Here is a 15,583-nt window from a genome sequence, read left to right on the forward strand (position 1 = left end):
GCTGTATATGCATCACATAGGAGACACGGAGACTACTGTATATATATCACATAGGAGACACTAAGACTACTGTATATACATTACATAGGAGACACGGAGACTACTGTATATACATCACATAGGAGACTCTGAGACTGTTGTATATACATCACATAGGAGATACGGAGACTGCTGTATATGCATCACATAGGAGACAGGGAGACTGCTGTATATATATCACATAGGAAACACTGAGACTACCGTATATACATCACATAGAAGACATTGAGACTGCTGTATATACATCACATAGGAGACACTTAGACTACTGTATATACATCACATAGAAGACAAGGAGACTGCTGTATATACACATCACATAGGAGACACGGATACTACTGTATATATATCACATAGGAGACACTAAGACTACTGTATATATATCACATAGGAGACACTGAGGCTACTGTATATACATCACATAGGAGACACTGAGACTTGTATATACATCACATAGGAGATACGGAGACTGCTGTATATGCATCACATAGGAGACACGGAGACTACTGTATATATATCACATAGGAGACACTAAGACTACTGTATATACATCACATAGGAGACACTGAGACTACTGTATATACATCACATAGGAGACACTAAGACTACTGTTTATACATCACATAGGAGACACTGAGACTACTGTATATACACCACATAGAAGTCACGGAGACTGCTGTATATTCATCACATAGGAGACAGGGAGACCGCTGTGTATATATCACATAGAAAACACTGAGACTTCTGTATATACATCACATAGAAGACACGGAGACTGCTGTATATACACATCACATAGGAGACACGGAGACTACTGTATATATATCACATAGGAGACACTGAGGCTACTGTATATACATCACATAGGAGACACTGAGACTGTTGTATATACATCACATAGGAGATACGGAGACTGCTGTATATGCATCACGTAGGAGACACGGAGACTACTGTATATATATATCACATAGGAGACACTAAGACTACTGTATATACATCACATAGGAGACACAGAGACTACTGTATATACATCACATAGGAGACACTGAGACTGTTGTATATACATCACATATGAGATACGGAGACTGCTGTATATGCATCACATAGGAGACAGGGAGACTGCTGTATATATCACATAGGAGACACTGAGACTGCTGTATATACATCATATAGGAGACACTGAGACTACTCTATATACATCACATAGAAGACACGGAGACTGCTGTATATACACATCACATAGGAGACACGGATACTACTGTATATATATCACATAGGAGACACTAACACTACTGTATATACATCACATAGGAGACACTGAGGCTACTGTATATACATCACATAGGAGACCCTGAGACTGTTGTATATACATCACATAGGAGATATGGAGACTGCTGTATATGCATCACATAGGAGAAACAGAGACTACTGTATATATATCACATAGGAGACACTAAGACTACTGTCTATACATCACATAGCAGACACTGAGACTACTGTATATACATCACATAGGAGACACTGAAACTACTGTATATACATCACATAGAAGGCACGGCGACAGCTGTATATACACATCACATTGGAGACACGGAGACTACTGTATATATATCACATAGGAGACACTAAGACTACTGTATATACGTCACATAGGAGACACTGAGACTACTGTATATACATCACATAGGAGACACGGAGACTACTGTTTATACATCACATAGGAGACACTGAGACTGCTGTGTATACATCACAAAGGAGACACTGAGACTGCCGCATATACATCATATAGGAGACACGGAGATTACTGTCTATATATCACATAGGAGACACTAAGACTACTGTATATACATCACATAGGAGACACTGAGGCTACTGTATATACATCACATAGGAGACGGAGACTAATGTTTATACATAACGTAGGAAACACTGAGACTGCTATATAGACATCACATAGGAGACACTGAGACTTCTATTATACATCACATAGGAGACACGGAGACTACTGTATATACATCACATAGGAGACACTGAGACTGTTGTATATACATCACATAGGAGATACAGAGACTGCTGTATATACATCACATAGGAGATGCTGGGACTGCTGTATATACATCACATAGGAGACACCAAGACTGATGTATATATATCACATAGGAGACACAGAGACTGTTGTATATACATCACACAGAAGACACTGAGACTGCTGTATACATTACATAATGAAGCTACTTAACACACAAATTGGCCAATTAATGAGAGTTCACCACGACAAGGTGACCTCTCTCTGGTAAAACCCTGATAATAATCAAACTTGTCTCTACAGGTCTAAATCCTACAAATTTAAAGGGCGGGTAGGATCCAGCAGTAATTAATAAGGACCTGTTACTTCCTAAAAAAATTGAGTTAAATACCTTGCAAAAATTCCTGAGCTCCCGATTCTGCCACTTTTTTTCCATTTGGTGCTATGCTATTCCATTACAGTGATATTCACATTAGTTTTTTTTTTCTGGAGTGCACTGTTGGAAATCTCAGCTTGTAGTGCAACTGGTCATTTTTTCCCAGTCTTCTCTAGGGGCGTTCGCTTTCACCCCTCCCTCCCAGATGCTGTCAATCATAGCTCAGCAGCATCTGAGACTGCTTGATTGCTAGATAAGCTCCTGAGCTGTGATTGGCAGAGATGAGAGCACATGCCCCCAGAAAAGACTCTGAAGAAACGTCCAGAGATTTCACATACTGCGCTCCAGAAAAAACTAATGTGAATATCTCTGCAATGGAGCAGCGCAGCACCAAACGGAAAAAAAGTGGCAGAATCAGGGGAGCTCAGGGATTTTTCCAAGCAGTTAACTTCATTTTTTGAGCAAGTGTCAGATCCACTTTAAAAACAGCCTTAGGGCTCGTGTAGACGACCGTAATTTTGTTCTGAGTGCGATCCGTCAAAACATCCGACCAATGTTATTTAATGAGGCGTGCACATGTTTGAATTTTTCCTTGGACTAAGTGGTCCAAGGAAAACAAAACGCAGCATGCAGGATTGTCTCCAATAATCGATTCGGAATAAAGCAGGTGTGAACAGGTGCAAGCTGCAATGACTGCATAATATACAAACCAAAGAATACAGGTATCTATCTCTCTATTATCTATATATTATCTAACCATCTATTTATCTATCTATAATCTATCTAAAATCTATCTATCATCTATTTAATATCTATCTGTCCTCATATCTATTTATCTATTATCTATCTATTATCTGTCCATGCACCTGTTTCCCTTCTCCCTGAACCTCATGTACAGCACTCCAGAGGATACTGTTGCAGCCTGTGCATGATCAGTGCCCACCACTTGCCCTCACTGCAGGGTGAATGCTAGGTGCTGTGTGGTGGGTGCTGTAAGGTGGGTGATGTGTGGTGGGTGCTCGGTGATGTGTGGTGGGTGCCTGGTGTTGTGTGCTTGGTGCTGTATGTTGGGTGCTGTGTGGTGGGTGCTGTGCGCCTGGTGCTGTATGGTGGATGCCTGGTGCTGTATGGTGGGTGCTGTGTGGTGGGTGCTGAGTGCCTACTGCTGTGTGGTGGGTGCCGTATGGTGGGTGCTGTGTGGTGGGTGCCTGGTGCTGTATGGTGGGTGTCTGGTGCTGTATGTTGGGTGCTGTGTGGTGGGTTCCTGGTGCTATGTGGTGGGTGCTGAGTGCCTGGTGCTTTGTGGTGGGTGCTGAATGGTGGGTTCCTGGTGCTGTGTGGTGAGTGCTGTGTGGTGGGTGCTGTATGGTGGATGCTGTATGGTGGGTGCTGTGTGGTGGGTTCCTGGTGCTGTGTGGTGGGTGCTGAGTGCCTGGTGCTGTGTGGTGGGTTCCTGGTGCTGTGTGGTAGGTGCTGACTGTCTGGTGCTGTGTGGTGGGTGCTGTATGGTGGGTGCTGAGTGCCTGGTGCTGTGTTCCTGGTGCTGTATGGTGGGTGCTGAGTGCCGATGCTGTGTGGTGGGTGCTGTGTGGTGGGTTCCTGGTGCTGTATGGTGGGTGCTGTGTGGTGAGTGCTGAGTGGTGGGTGCTGAGTGGTGGGTGCTGTATGGTGGGTGCTGTGTGGTGGGTGCTGAGTGCCGGGTGCTGTGTGCTGAGTGCCAGTGCTGTGTGGTGGGTGCTGTATGGTGGGTACTGAGTGCCTGGTGCTGTGTGCTGTGTGGTGGATGCTGTGTGGTGGGTGCTGTGTGGTGGGTGCCGAGTGCCTGGTGCTGTGTGGTGGGTGCTGTATGGTGGATGCTGTGTGGTAGGTTCCTGGTGCTGTATGGTGGGTGCTGAGTGCTTGGTGCTGTGTGGTGGGTGCTGTATGGTGGATGCTGTGTGGTGGGTTCCTGGTGCTGTGTGGTGGGTGCTGAGTGGTGGGTGCTGTATGGTGGGTGTTGTATGGTGGATGCTGTGTGGTGGGTTCCTGGTGCTGTATGGTGGGTGCTGAGTGTTGGGTGCTGTGTGGTGGGTGCTGTGTGGTGGATGCTGTGTGGTGGGTGCTGTATGGTGGATGCTGTGTGGTGGGTTCCTGGTGCTGTGTGGTGGGTGCTGTATGGTGGATGCTGTGTGGTGAGTGCTGTATGGTGGATGCTGTGTGGTGAGTGCTGTATGGTGGGTGCTGTGTAGTGGATGCTGTGTGGTGGGTTCCAGGTGCTGTATGGTGGGTGCTGTATGGTGGGTGCTGAGTGGTGGGTGCTGTGTGGTGGGTGCTGTGTGGTGGATGCTGTGTGGTGGGTGCTGTATGGTGGATGCTGTGTGGTGGGTTCCTGGTGCTGTGTGGTGGGTGCTGTATGGTGGATGCTGTGTGGTGAGTGCTGTATGGTGGATGCTGTGTGGTGAGTGCTGTATGGTGGGTGCTGTGTAGTGGATGCTGTGTGGTGGGTTCCAGGTGCTGTATGGTGGGTGCTGTATGGTGGGTGCTGAGTGGTGGGTGCTGTGTGGTGGATGCTGTGTGGTGGGTGCTGTATGGTGGATGCTGTGTGGTGGGTTCCTGGTGCTGTGTGGTGGGTGCTGAGTGGTGGGTGCTGTATGGTGGATGCTGTGTGGTGAGTGCTGTATGGTGGATGCTGTGTGGTGAGTGCTGTATGGTGGATGCTGTGTGGTGAGTGCTGTATGGTGGGTGCTGACTGGTGGATGATGTGTGGTGGGTGCTGTATAGTGGATGCTGTGTGGTGGTTGCTGTATGGTGGATGCTGTGTGTTAGGTTCCTGGTGCTGTATGGTGGGTGCTGAGTGCTTGGTGCTGTGTGGTGGGTGCTGTATGGTGGATGCTGTGTGGTGGGTTCCTGGTGCTGTGTGGTGGGTGCTGAGTGGTGGGTGCTGTATGGTGGGTGTTGTATGGTGGATGCTGTGTGGTGGGTTCCTGGTGCTGTATGGTGGGTGCTGAGTGTTGGGTGCTGTGTGGTGGGTGCTGTGTGGTGGATGCTGTGTGGTGGGTGCTGTATGGTGGATGCTGTGTGGTGGGTTCCTGGTGCTGTGTGGTGGGTGCTGTATGGTGGATGCTGTGTGGTGAGTGCTGTATGGTGGATGCTGTGTGGTGGGTTCCTGGTGCTGTGTGGTGGGTGCTGTATGGTGGATGCTGTGTGGTGAGTGCTGTATGGTGGATGCTGTGTGGTGAGTGCTGTATGGTGGGTGCTGTGTAGTGGATGCTGTGTGGTGGGTTCCAGGTGCTGTATGGTGGGTGCTGTATGGTGGGTGCTGAGTGGTGGGTGCTGTGTGGTGGGTGCTGTGTGGTGGATGCTGTGTGGTGGGTGCTGTATGGTGGATGCTGTGTGGTGAGTGCTGTATGGTGGATGCTGTGTGGTGAGTGCTGTATGGTGGATGCTGTGTGGTGAGTGCTGTATGGTGGGTGCTGACTGGTGGATGATGTGTGGTGGGTGCTGTATAGTGGATGCTGTGTGGTGGTTGCTGTATGGTGGATACTGTGTGGTGGGTTCCTGGTGCTGTATGGTGGGTGCTGAGTGGTGGGTGCTGTGTGGTGGGTGCTGTATGGTGGATGCTGTGTGGTGGGTTCCTGGTGCTGTGTGGTGGGTGCTGTATGGTGGATGCTGTGTGGTGGGTTCCTGGTGCTGTATGGTGGATGCTGTGTGGTGGGTTCCTGGTGCTGTGTGGTGGGTGCTGAGTGCCTGGTGCTGTGTTCTGTATGGTGGGTGCTGTGTAGTGGGTGCTGCGTGGTGAGTGGGGGAGCAGCAGAGGAGCACAGCACTTCCCATCAGCTGCTGCAGCCATGTTGAGCTCTTTGTGAGGGGGTGGGAGAGAGGGGAGGAGAGAACAGACGCTGAGAGCTGGAGGATGTTGGCAGACATCAGCCCAGAATTGAGCAGAACAGAACCTCAGTCCACACAAGAGCAGACACCTGCAGCCTCAGCATCCTCCTCCTCCTCCTCACTGCAGCACTCAGTGGACCATGAGCCCCTGCTCAGCCTGGTAAGTGGTGACATCATGGGGGATTATGGTGACCGGTCTCTGCCCTCCCACAGTGCACATTGTGTGCTCTCTATCATGGATGCTGAGCCCACACTGCAGACAGGACAGTGCAGCATCACTGAGGCAGTGACAGGTGCTGCCAGCCCCCATCCCTGCTCCTGATCCCTGTGTTTGGGCTGCATTGGGCCCCTTCATGCCTGTAGCTAGTAAACATGGCTGTCAGGCCTGTGACTCAGTATTTTACTGACACCAGGCCAGTGCTTGCCCCATCCTTGGCCTAGAAGTCCATGGGCCAGACTAATGTCTGACCTGCACCTGAGTCTGTCCAGGGTCCACTCACCATCAGGTCTATGTGCTCCAGGTCAGGGCAGCCAAGGGTCCAGTGTCTACTACTTATATTTTTATTATTATTATTATTATTACTACTTATTTTTTATTATTTACTTATTTTCATCATTGGGTATATTGGCTCCAGGCGAGTGGCTATTTAGTGTCTTATCCTTACTCCGTATGCATAGAGGACTGTTTGCTCATCATATATATATATATATATATATATATATATATATATATATATATAGTACAGACCAAAAGTTTGGACACACCTTCTCATTTAAATATTTTTCTGTATTTTCATGACTTTGATAATTGTACGTTCACACTGAAGGCATCAAAACTATGAATTAACACATGTGGAATTATATACTTAACAAAAAAGTGTGAAACAACTGAAAATATGTCTTATATTCTAGGTTCTTCAAAGTAGCCACCTTTTGCTTTGATGACTGCTTTGCACACTCTTGGCATTCTCTTGATGAGCTTCAAGAGGTAGTCACCGGAAATGGTTTTCACTTCGCAGGTGTGCCCTGTCAGGTTTAATAAGTGGGATTTCTTGCCTTATAAATGGGGTTGGGACCATCAGTTGTGTTGTGCAGAAGTCAGGTGGATACACAGCTGATAGTCCTACTGAATAGACTGTTAGAATTTGTATTATGGCAAGAAAAAAGCAGCTAAGTAAAGAAAAACGAGTGGCCATCATTACTTTAAGAAATGAAGGTCAGTCAGTCTGAAAAAATTGGGCAAAAAAGTGTCCCCAAGTGCAGTTGCAAAAACCATCAAGCGCTACAAAGAAACTGGCTCACATGAGGACCGCCCCAGGAAAGGAAGACCAAGAGTCACCTCTGCTTCTGAGGATAAGTTTATCCGAGACACCAGCCTCAGAAATCGCAGGTTAACAGCAGCTCAGATTAGAGACCAGGTCAATGCCACACAGAGTTCTAGCAGCAGACACATCTCTACAACAACTGTTAAGAGGAGACTTTGTGCAGCAGGCCTTCATGGTAAAATAGCTGCTAGGAAACCACTGCTAAGGACAGGCAACAAGCAGAAGAGACTTGTTTGGGCTAAAGAACACAAGGAATGGACATTAGACCAGTGGAAATCTGTGCTTTGGTCTGATGAGTCCAAATTTGAGATCTTTGGTTCCAACCACCGTGTCTTTGTGCGACGCAGAAAAGGTGAACGGATGGACTCTACATGCCTGGTTCCCACCGTGAAGCATGGAGGAGGTGTGATGGTGTGGGGGTGCTTTGCTGGTGACTCTGTTGGGGATTTATTCAAAATTGAAGGCATACTGAACCAGCATGGCTACCACAGCATTTTGCAGCGGCATGCTATTCCATCCGGTTTGCGTTTAGTTGGACCATCATTTATTTTTCAACAGGACAATGACCCCAAACACACCTCCAGGCTGTGTAAGGGCTATTTGACCAAGAATGAGAGTGATGGGGTGCTACGCCGGATGACCTGGCCTCCACAGTCACCAGACCTGAACCCAATCGAGATGGTTTGGGGTGAGCTGGACCGCAGAGTGAAGGCAAAAGGGCCAACAAGGGCTAAGCATCTCTGGGAACTCCTTCAAGATTGTTGGAAGACCATTTCTGGTGACTACCTCTTGAAGCTCATCAAGAGAATGCCAAGAGTGTGCAAAGCAGTCATCAAAGCAAAAGGTGGCTACTTTGAAGAACCTAGAATATAAGACATATTTTCAGTTGTTTCACACTTTTTTGTTAAGTATATAATTCCACATGTGTTAATTCATAGTTTTGATGCCTTCAGTGTGAATGTACAATTTTCAGAGTCAAGAAAATACAGAAAAATCTTTAAATGAGAAGGTGTGGGTCTGTACTGTATATATATATATATATATATATATATATATATATATATATACACACCATCCCTGTAGCTTTTCCTTCTAAGTAGACTTTGCTCATCCTCAGGTTTATATTTGCAACAGCCTGGTAACTTTTCCTAGTGCTTGCCCATCATTGGAGATATTGGCACCAGGCGAGTGTCTACTACTTATATATATATTTTTATTATATTATTATTATTTATTCTATTATTATTATTGTTATTATTAATGCTTCTCCATCATTGGACATATTGGCACCAGGCAATTGTCTCCTACTTATATATTTTGTATTATTATTATTACTACTTATTTTTTATTATTATTTCTTTTTATTATTATTATTATTATTATTATTGTTATTATTAATGCTTCTCCATCATTGAGCATATTGGCACCTGGCAATTGTCTCATACTTATATTTTATTATTATAATTATTATTATTACTTATTTTTTATTATTATTTATTTTTAATAGTATTATTGTTATTGCTTATTTTTATTATTATTTTTTATTATTTTTATTATTATTATTATTATTATTATTATTACTATTATCAGTGTTTGTGCATCATTGGGCTTATTGGCACCAGGCAAGTGGCTACTTAGTGTCTGATCTGTACTACCTATGCATTAAGGAGTGTTTGCTCATCATCAGGTATATATGTATATATATATATATATATACACTCCAGCCTAATAACTTTTTCTTAGGGCTCGTTCAGATGACCATATTACTCGGATGAGTGCTATCCATGGTGTTGACGATAGCACTCGTCCCCATGTTATTCTATGGAGCCATTCACATGTCTGATTTTTTCCTCGGCCCGATCCGGCGTGCACAATTTTCCTCCGATCAGAAGGCTCTCGCCCATTCATATCGATGGGTCCTTGGAATACATCGGTCTGCACTCGGATGACATCAGAGTTCAGTCTGATTTCCACTGACTGACACAACGGAGAAGATGGAGAAACCTTTTTTCTTTTAATTCTTCACATCCGAGAAAATCGGATCCCACTGACCTAACCCTGATCGGAGCGCGATTAGCGTCATTGGACCGATTTTCTCGGATGCTTGTGCCGATCCGCCATGTTTTCTGTGCACATGTGTCAATCACCTTGGCTCAGCATTTTATTGTAATGCCTCCTTAGTATTCAGATGGGCGTCTGGGCATCATCTATTTGCGGTGCCAGCTGCTTATATCTAGTGTCTGGCTTCATTTATATTCTTGGGTGCAAGTGTGAAATCCGGATAATATTTGATCATCATCGGGTTTTAAATGCACCATGGCGGTGTGTATGTATAATCGGGTGCTCTCTGATCTGTGCCCGTGGGCAGCATTTGTGCGTCATCCGGGCACAAATTCCTTTTTTTCTGCACAGTATTATTTGCATAGACCCAGATCCTGTACCAGTCCAGTGTTTGGCCATATCTCTGTCATCATTATATGCCACCCCCTTGGCTCTGTACCAGCAATATGTTCTGTGCCAGGCCTGGGCTGGGTCTTATTGTGGCATGTGATGGGGCCATGCAGCAGGTGCTTGCACAGGAAGGGCCGGGCTTAGCTCTGCTGGGCTGACTGATCTCTTTACATCTCACATCCGCAGCATCTGAGCTTCGGCACATCCTCCCCCATCAGCCGGGTTCCTGCACGATACCCAGAGAGGTAATCACACAAGTGGGGTGGCGTCGTTCAACGGGTGCAGGGTCCTGATGGCCGATATCGTGACATTACTTTGATTATCTTACTATTTTTTTACTATTGGGATATAGAAACAAAATCCGCCTCCTTGTGCTTGTGATAATACTGCTATTAGTGCTCAGATTTAGCAGTCACCCTTTAATTAGTTTGCACTGTGTATTATGTATTAGCGAAATTGCATTAGATTCCATTTTTATTTTACTTTAATTCATGTATTTGGGGCTAAAAATAATTTTTGCTATTGGGTTTCATTAAAAATTTTGCACTTTTTGCCTTCTGTAGCCTCTGTGTTGCACCATCCATTACCTGCTGAAAAAGTCATTAAATTAAAGGCCTGGCCTTTGGATACAAGACTGTAGTGACTTTATGTGACTACAGATTTGTGAATCCTCAAAGCGTACAGTGTGCGCGCCATCAGGATTAGCCAGTGTCGACGCCAGGAGCAGGCAGGTGACCGCAAGTGTGCGATTTTCATACTTCTGGTCACATTATGACTAGACGTGCCAGCCGGATATGTCTAGTCGGAATGTGACCAGAAGTATGAAAATCGCACACTTGCGGTCACGCAAGTCACTTCTGGTCACTTGCAGTCACTTCTGGTCACATTCCGACTAGACGTATCCGGCTGCGCGCATCTAGTCGACATGTGACTGCATGTATGCAGATCGCACACTTGCGGTCACGCACCTGGCGCCAACACCGGAGAATCCTGATATCACGCACACTGCGCGCCGTGAAGATTCACAAGTCTGCAGTCACATAGAGTCACTGCAGACTTGTACCCCAAAGCCAGGCGACGCCTTTAAAGTCTTAAGGGAGCTTTTGTAGATCTTTCTCCACTAAGCTGATTTATGATCACGTCAAAGTTGAATGTGTAAAAGCCAAACGGTGCAAAATTTTGAATGAAACCCAAGTGCAACAATTATTTTATCCCTAAATACATGTATTTAAGTAAAAAAAATATCTCCAAAAGAGGACAATCCCTTTAATATGCCCACATGATCTATTCTAGAGACCGGGGTCAATCACGTGAAATATGGACTCATTGATGTTAAATATGTTAAAGTTCTTTACTCCTGCTGATTTAGTGGGGTTACCAGGTGAACCACATAGATGATCCGCAAAGTCAGGGTACTTCTGCTTCAGGCAAAGTTCACACATTACCGATTTTCAGAGTGGAAAATCCACAGTATAATACAAATAAATAAGATTTCAATATATCTCATTCACACATTACTGAAAATTTACACGTCCAAGTTGACCTGCGGTGCAGATTTTATAATTCTTTGTGCAGAATCTGCGCGAATGCAATGAAAAGAATGAAATCTGCACAAAATCTGCTGCAAAATCCACCTTTGGATTTAGCTACAGAGTAAATCCCCACCGAATCTTCTACTTGTGAACATAACCTTTAGGATAAATTCACACTTTTAGGATATCCGCTCCGCAAATCGCAAGCAGTAAATTAATGTTTTTTTTTTAAATCCCATTCGCACTTTGAAAATGAGAGAACGGAGCGGATTTCAAATCAACATCGCCCTTATGTGCATTTTCATTGCGAATTTCCTCCTATACAGGGCTTTGTAATGGAGAAGGCAGCCAAGGGGTGAGGGTAGCGATCACCTGTAAGGGTTGTGTAATGAAAGAACACCTGTGTAAGGAAACAACACCTGTAGAAGTATGATGTGCCTTAACTGCAGCCCCGTGGCTGGAGGAGAGTATCGTCCAGATGGCAGTTTGGCAAAGCAGAAATTATCAGGATGTGTGGGCTGCGCTCACGGAAAAGATGTCACTTGTTTTTTTACCTTGAGAAAGAAGTCGGTCTGGTGCCGAAACGCGTTGGTTGAACAAAAAACCTTGTGTATACTCTCTGGATCTCATCCTTTTCATAAGCACAGCCCACACATCGTGATAATCTCCATTTTGCCAAACATATTATTTGGGTTTGGCATATTATATGATTATTATATTGTGTTATTATGTTGCCTGGGTATGCCAGTATTATCTTGGCACTATATGGCAGTATCCATAAACGTCAACAATAAATGGAAACCAGCAAGACCTATGAGGAGTCTAAAACTGAGATACAAGGGGGTTACTCTAAGTGTCAATGAACAGGGACTTATACACAAAATAGACATTGGGACCTTGGGCATAAAGAAGAATAGGACCATCTGCTAGCCAGTTTTAAACAGTGTTTTTTTGGCAACTCTGACTCAAATAATACAGTTTAATGCAGTATAACTGTATTTTTTGAGATAAAGTTGCCAAAAAAAACCACTGTTTAAAAACTGGCTAGCAGATGGTCCTACTCTTCGTTATCCCCAGGGTCCCAATGTCTATCTTGTGTATAAGTCCCTGTCTTATTCATTGGCACCTAGAATAACCCCCTTGTATCTCAGTTTTAGACTCCTCGTAGAGTAACCCCTTTGAACTGTATCGGCGTCGACAAGACACCAAAGGAGTTGGATCCTGTGGCTCCATCACTCTTCATCCTGTAAGATGCCAGGTGCTTTAGGGATTTGACCTACGAGACGTCAGGGAAGAAGAGGAATGGCACAAAAGTGGCTACCAGCACGTGACACTGCCCAATTTTTCCATTCTTGTGGCATTTGAGAAAATTCGTTTGGCTTATTGCCGAACAGCCGGTAGCCGTCCCTAAGGCTGTAGCTTTACGGTGACTTTGGCCGAGACACAGGTTGCGTGACTGAAGAACGTTGTATGCCGTTGCGACTGTGCAGAATAGTCCGGGTAAATGAGTCTCATTGCAACCCTCAAGGTGCCACGCAAAATCCAATTGGTTCTGACTTTTTGCGACATTATTGTTGTGGTTTCGGTCCCTCATGGGTCACTATGAGACCCCATTCACTTGCATTATTTCTGCGATGTAGCACACAATGATCTTTTGCCACGTGACTTGTTTCACTGGTAATGTTACCATGTAGCACCAATTAGTAGGTCCAAATTTGGCAAAAATTATGGATCCATTATGGATCTTTTCATCATTGGAAAATCTACTACAAAATGTGATTTCACTTTTTCTACACTGAAAGTAGTGAAATGCTTCTCGAAAATCCGCAATATGCGCCATGGGACTCGCCTGGTGCCCGTATATTGTTCTTCTCTGTCTGTGTTCGCCAATGTGTCTGTTTTTTTTCCTGCCTGGGTATGCACAATGCACCTATGAAGCCGGGAGAGTACACCCAGCTTCACCGCAAATACGTAGGTAGACAGGAGGGTGAGCGCATGTGCAAGATTATCAACAGTCCGATAATGACGGAGCTTTTGGAGATCTGAGACCAGACAGATCTGGGGTATTGACTCCCGACAGGACTAGTCCTCAATAATTAGGGGAGCAATATAAGTTGATTTTTTTACAACATGGAAAAATTTGGGTAGGATATCAAGCACTTTCTTGTAATGTAGGAGTAGGTTTATGTAGTATTATGGGGTTTTTTTTGAGGGAGAGCGGGCCTAACAGGCTACCTATAAAGAGACATTTCATAAATTTACGGATAAATATTAGAGAGATGGATGGATGAATGGACCAATGACTGGATGGATAGACCGATGAATGGATGGAGGATGGATCTATCAATGGATGGATTGAGGATGGATTAATGGATGGATGGACGAATGGATGGATGGACGGATGCATTGACTGATATGGATGGACCAATGAATGGATGATGGGTGGATAGATGGCTGGATCAAGGATGGATGGATTGATGGATGGACCTATTAATGGATGGACCATTGAATGGATGGATGGACCGATGAATGGATGGGCCAATAAATGGATCATGGATGGTTCGATGGATGGATGATGGATGAACCGACGAATGGATGATGGATGTATCGAGGATGGATCGATTGGATCAAGGATGGGTGGGTGGACCGATGAATAGATGATGGATCGGGGATGAATGGATTGGTGGATGGATGAATGGATGGATTGATGGATGGTTCGATGGATGGATGATGGATGGACCGATGAATGGATGATGGATGTATCGAGGATGAATGGATTGATGGATCAAGGATGGGTGGACCAATGAATCGATGATGGATTGATGGATCGGGGATGGATTGGTGGATGGATGGATGGATCGATCCTGTGTTACTTACTATACATTGGTTTGGCGTTGCCCTCAGGCGAAATATTGACAACACCCAGTACTGTAATGTGGTACCATAAAGCAGTGGCCGATGTGTCCTTCATATATGTGACTAGTAACTGACTGTTCCTTTCTCTTCTGTCTTTCAGAAAATTCGATGATCCGTCACTTGTGAAGAGACGTGAAATAAAAAAAAACTCCCTCTACAACCCCATTTCTTCAGGTGAGGTCTCAGTTTTCCCTGCTTCTTATTTTACGGGGATTAGACATGTGCTGAGCGCTTCATCTGAGCTTTTATAAAACCTTCTTTTGAGAATGTCGCCATGGTAACATGAAATAATGTCTGTCGCTGACAGGACCCCACACACACACAGCGGCACTATTCCCCGGTACCCGTCATGACTGATTTGAGCTGTTATATTGGAATACTCTTGAAGACCGTCATGTCAGATTTTATATGAAGTGATCGGGTCAGCCATTTATAATACTGTAGTTATGGCGGCTTCTCAAGGATTTGTCCTGTCATTATGTGAACACATATTTGCCAGCAGTCTCAAATTCATCAGAAATGGTCTCAATTTTCCAGATCAGGCAAGTCCAGGTCTGACAGGGGATAGGGTATGTAAACCTTGCACCAAAGGTGGTTTAGGGCAGGACCTGTCACTTGCCATTAATACATCATTTTCTTACCTGGTGTAAATGCCGCTGTTCTCCTGAATCCGGCGATGTTTTTCTTTTGTTCCTGCGCCTCTCCGTTCCTGAAATATGGCCTCTTCTTCCTTGTATATAAATGTAGTAGTTTTAGCCAAGTGGGCGTCATCGGCAACTCTTCTCTGAGTGTTTTCATGAGAACCACCCCTATTTGGATAACAAGATTTGGTTGATCTACAAGGAAGAAGAGGCCGTATCTCAGGAACAGAGAGACACCGGAACAAAAGAAAAACATTGTCGGATTGAGGAGAACAGCGGCATTTACACCAAGTTAAAAAAAAAGCATATTCATGGTAAGTGACAAGTCTTCTTTAAAATTACCATCTATCATCATGAGGCCTCCTAAATATTTATAAACTCTTTTTAGCCTTCTCCATTTTTTAATATCA

General features: G+C 44.7%; 1 protein-coding gene across 2 annotated transcripts in view; it reads left to right on the forward strand.

Moving 5' to 3' along the window:
* The first annotated feature begins 6,189 nt into the window (after window positions 1-6,189).
* CYFIP2 (cytoplasmic FMR1 interacting protein 2) overlaps window positions 6,190-15,583 on the forward strand; it is a 71,721-nt gene continuing 62,327 nt past the window's right edge. The window contains exons 1-2 of one of the 2 annotated variants that reach the window (XM_073649872.1): window positions 6,190-6,468; window positions 14,633-14,706. The gene's annotated coding sequence lies outside the window, so the exon portion shown is untranslated. Of the gene's footprint in view, window positions 6,469-10,259; window positions 10,330-14,632; window positions 14,707-15,583 lie in introns of those variants that run through there. The other variant, XM_073649873.1, reaches the window with a different exon arrangement.

Source organism: Phyllobates terribilis, unplaced genomic scaffold (assembly GCF_046119375.1).
Source record: "Phyllobates terribilis strain yellow unplaced genomic scaffold, ASM4611937v1 Scaffold_10__3_contigs__length_209671492, whole genome shotgun sequence".
Taxonomy (NCBI): Eukaryota; Metazoa; Chordata; class Amphibia; order Anura; family Dendrobatidae; genus Phyllobates; species Phyllobates terribilis.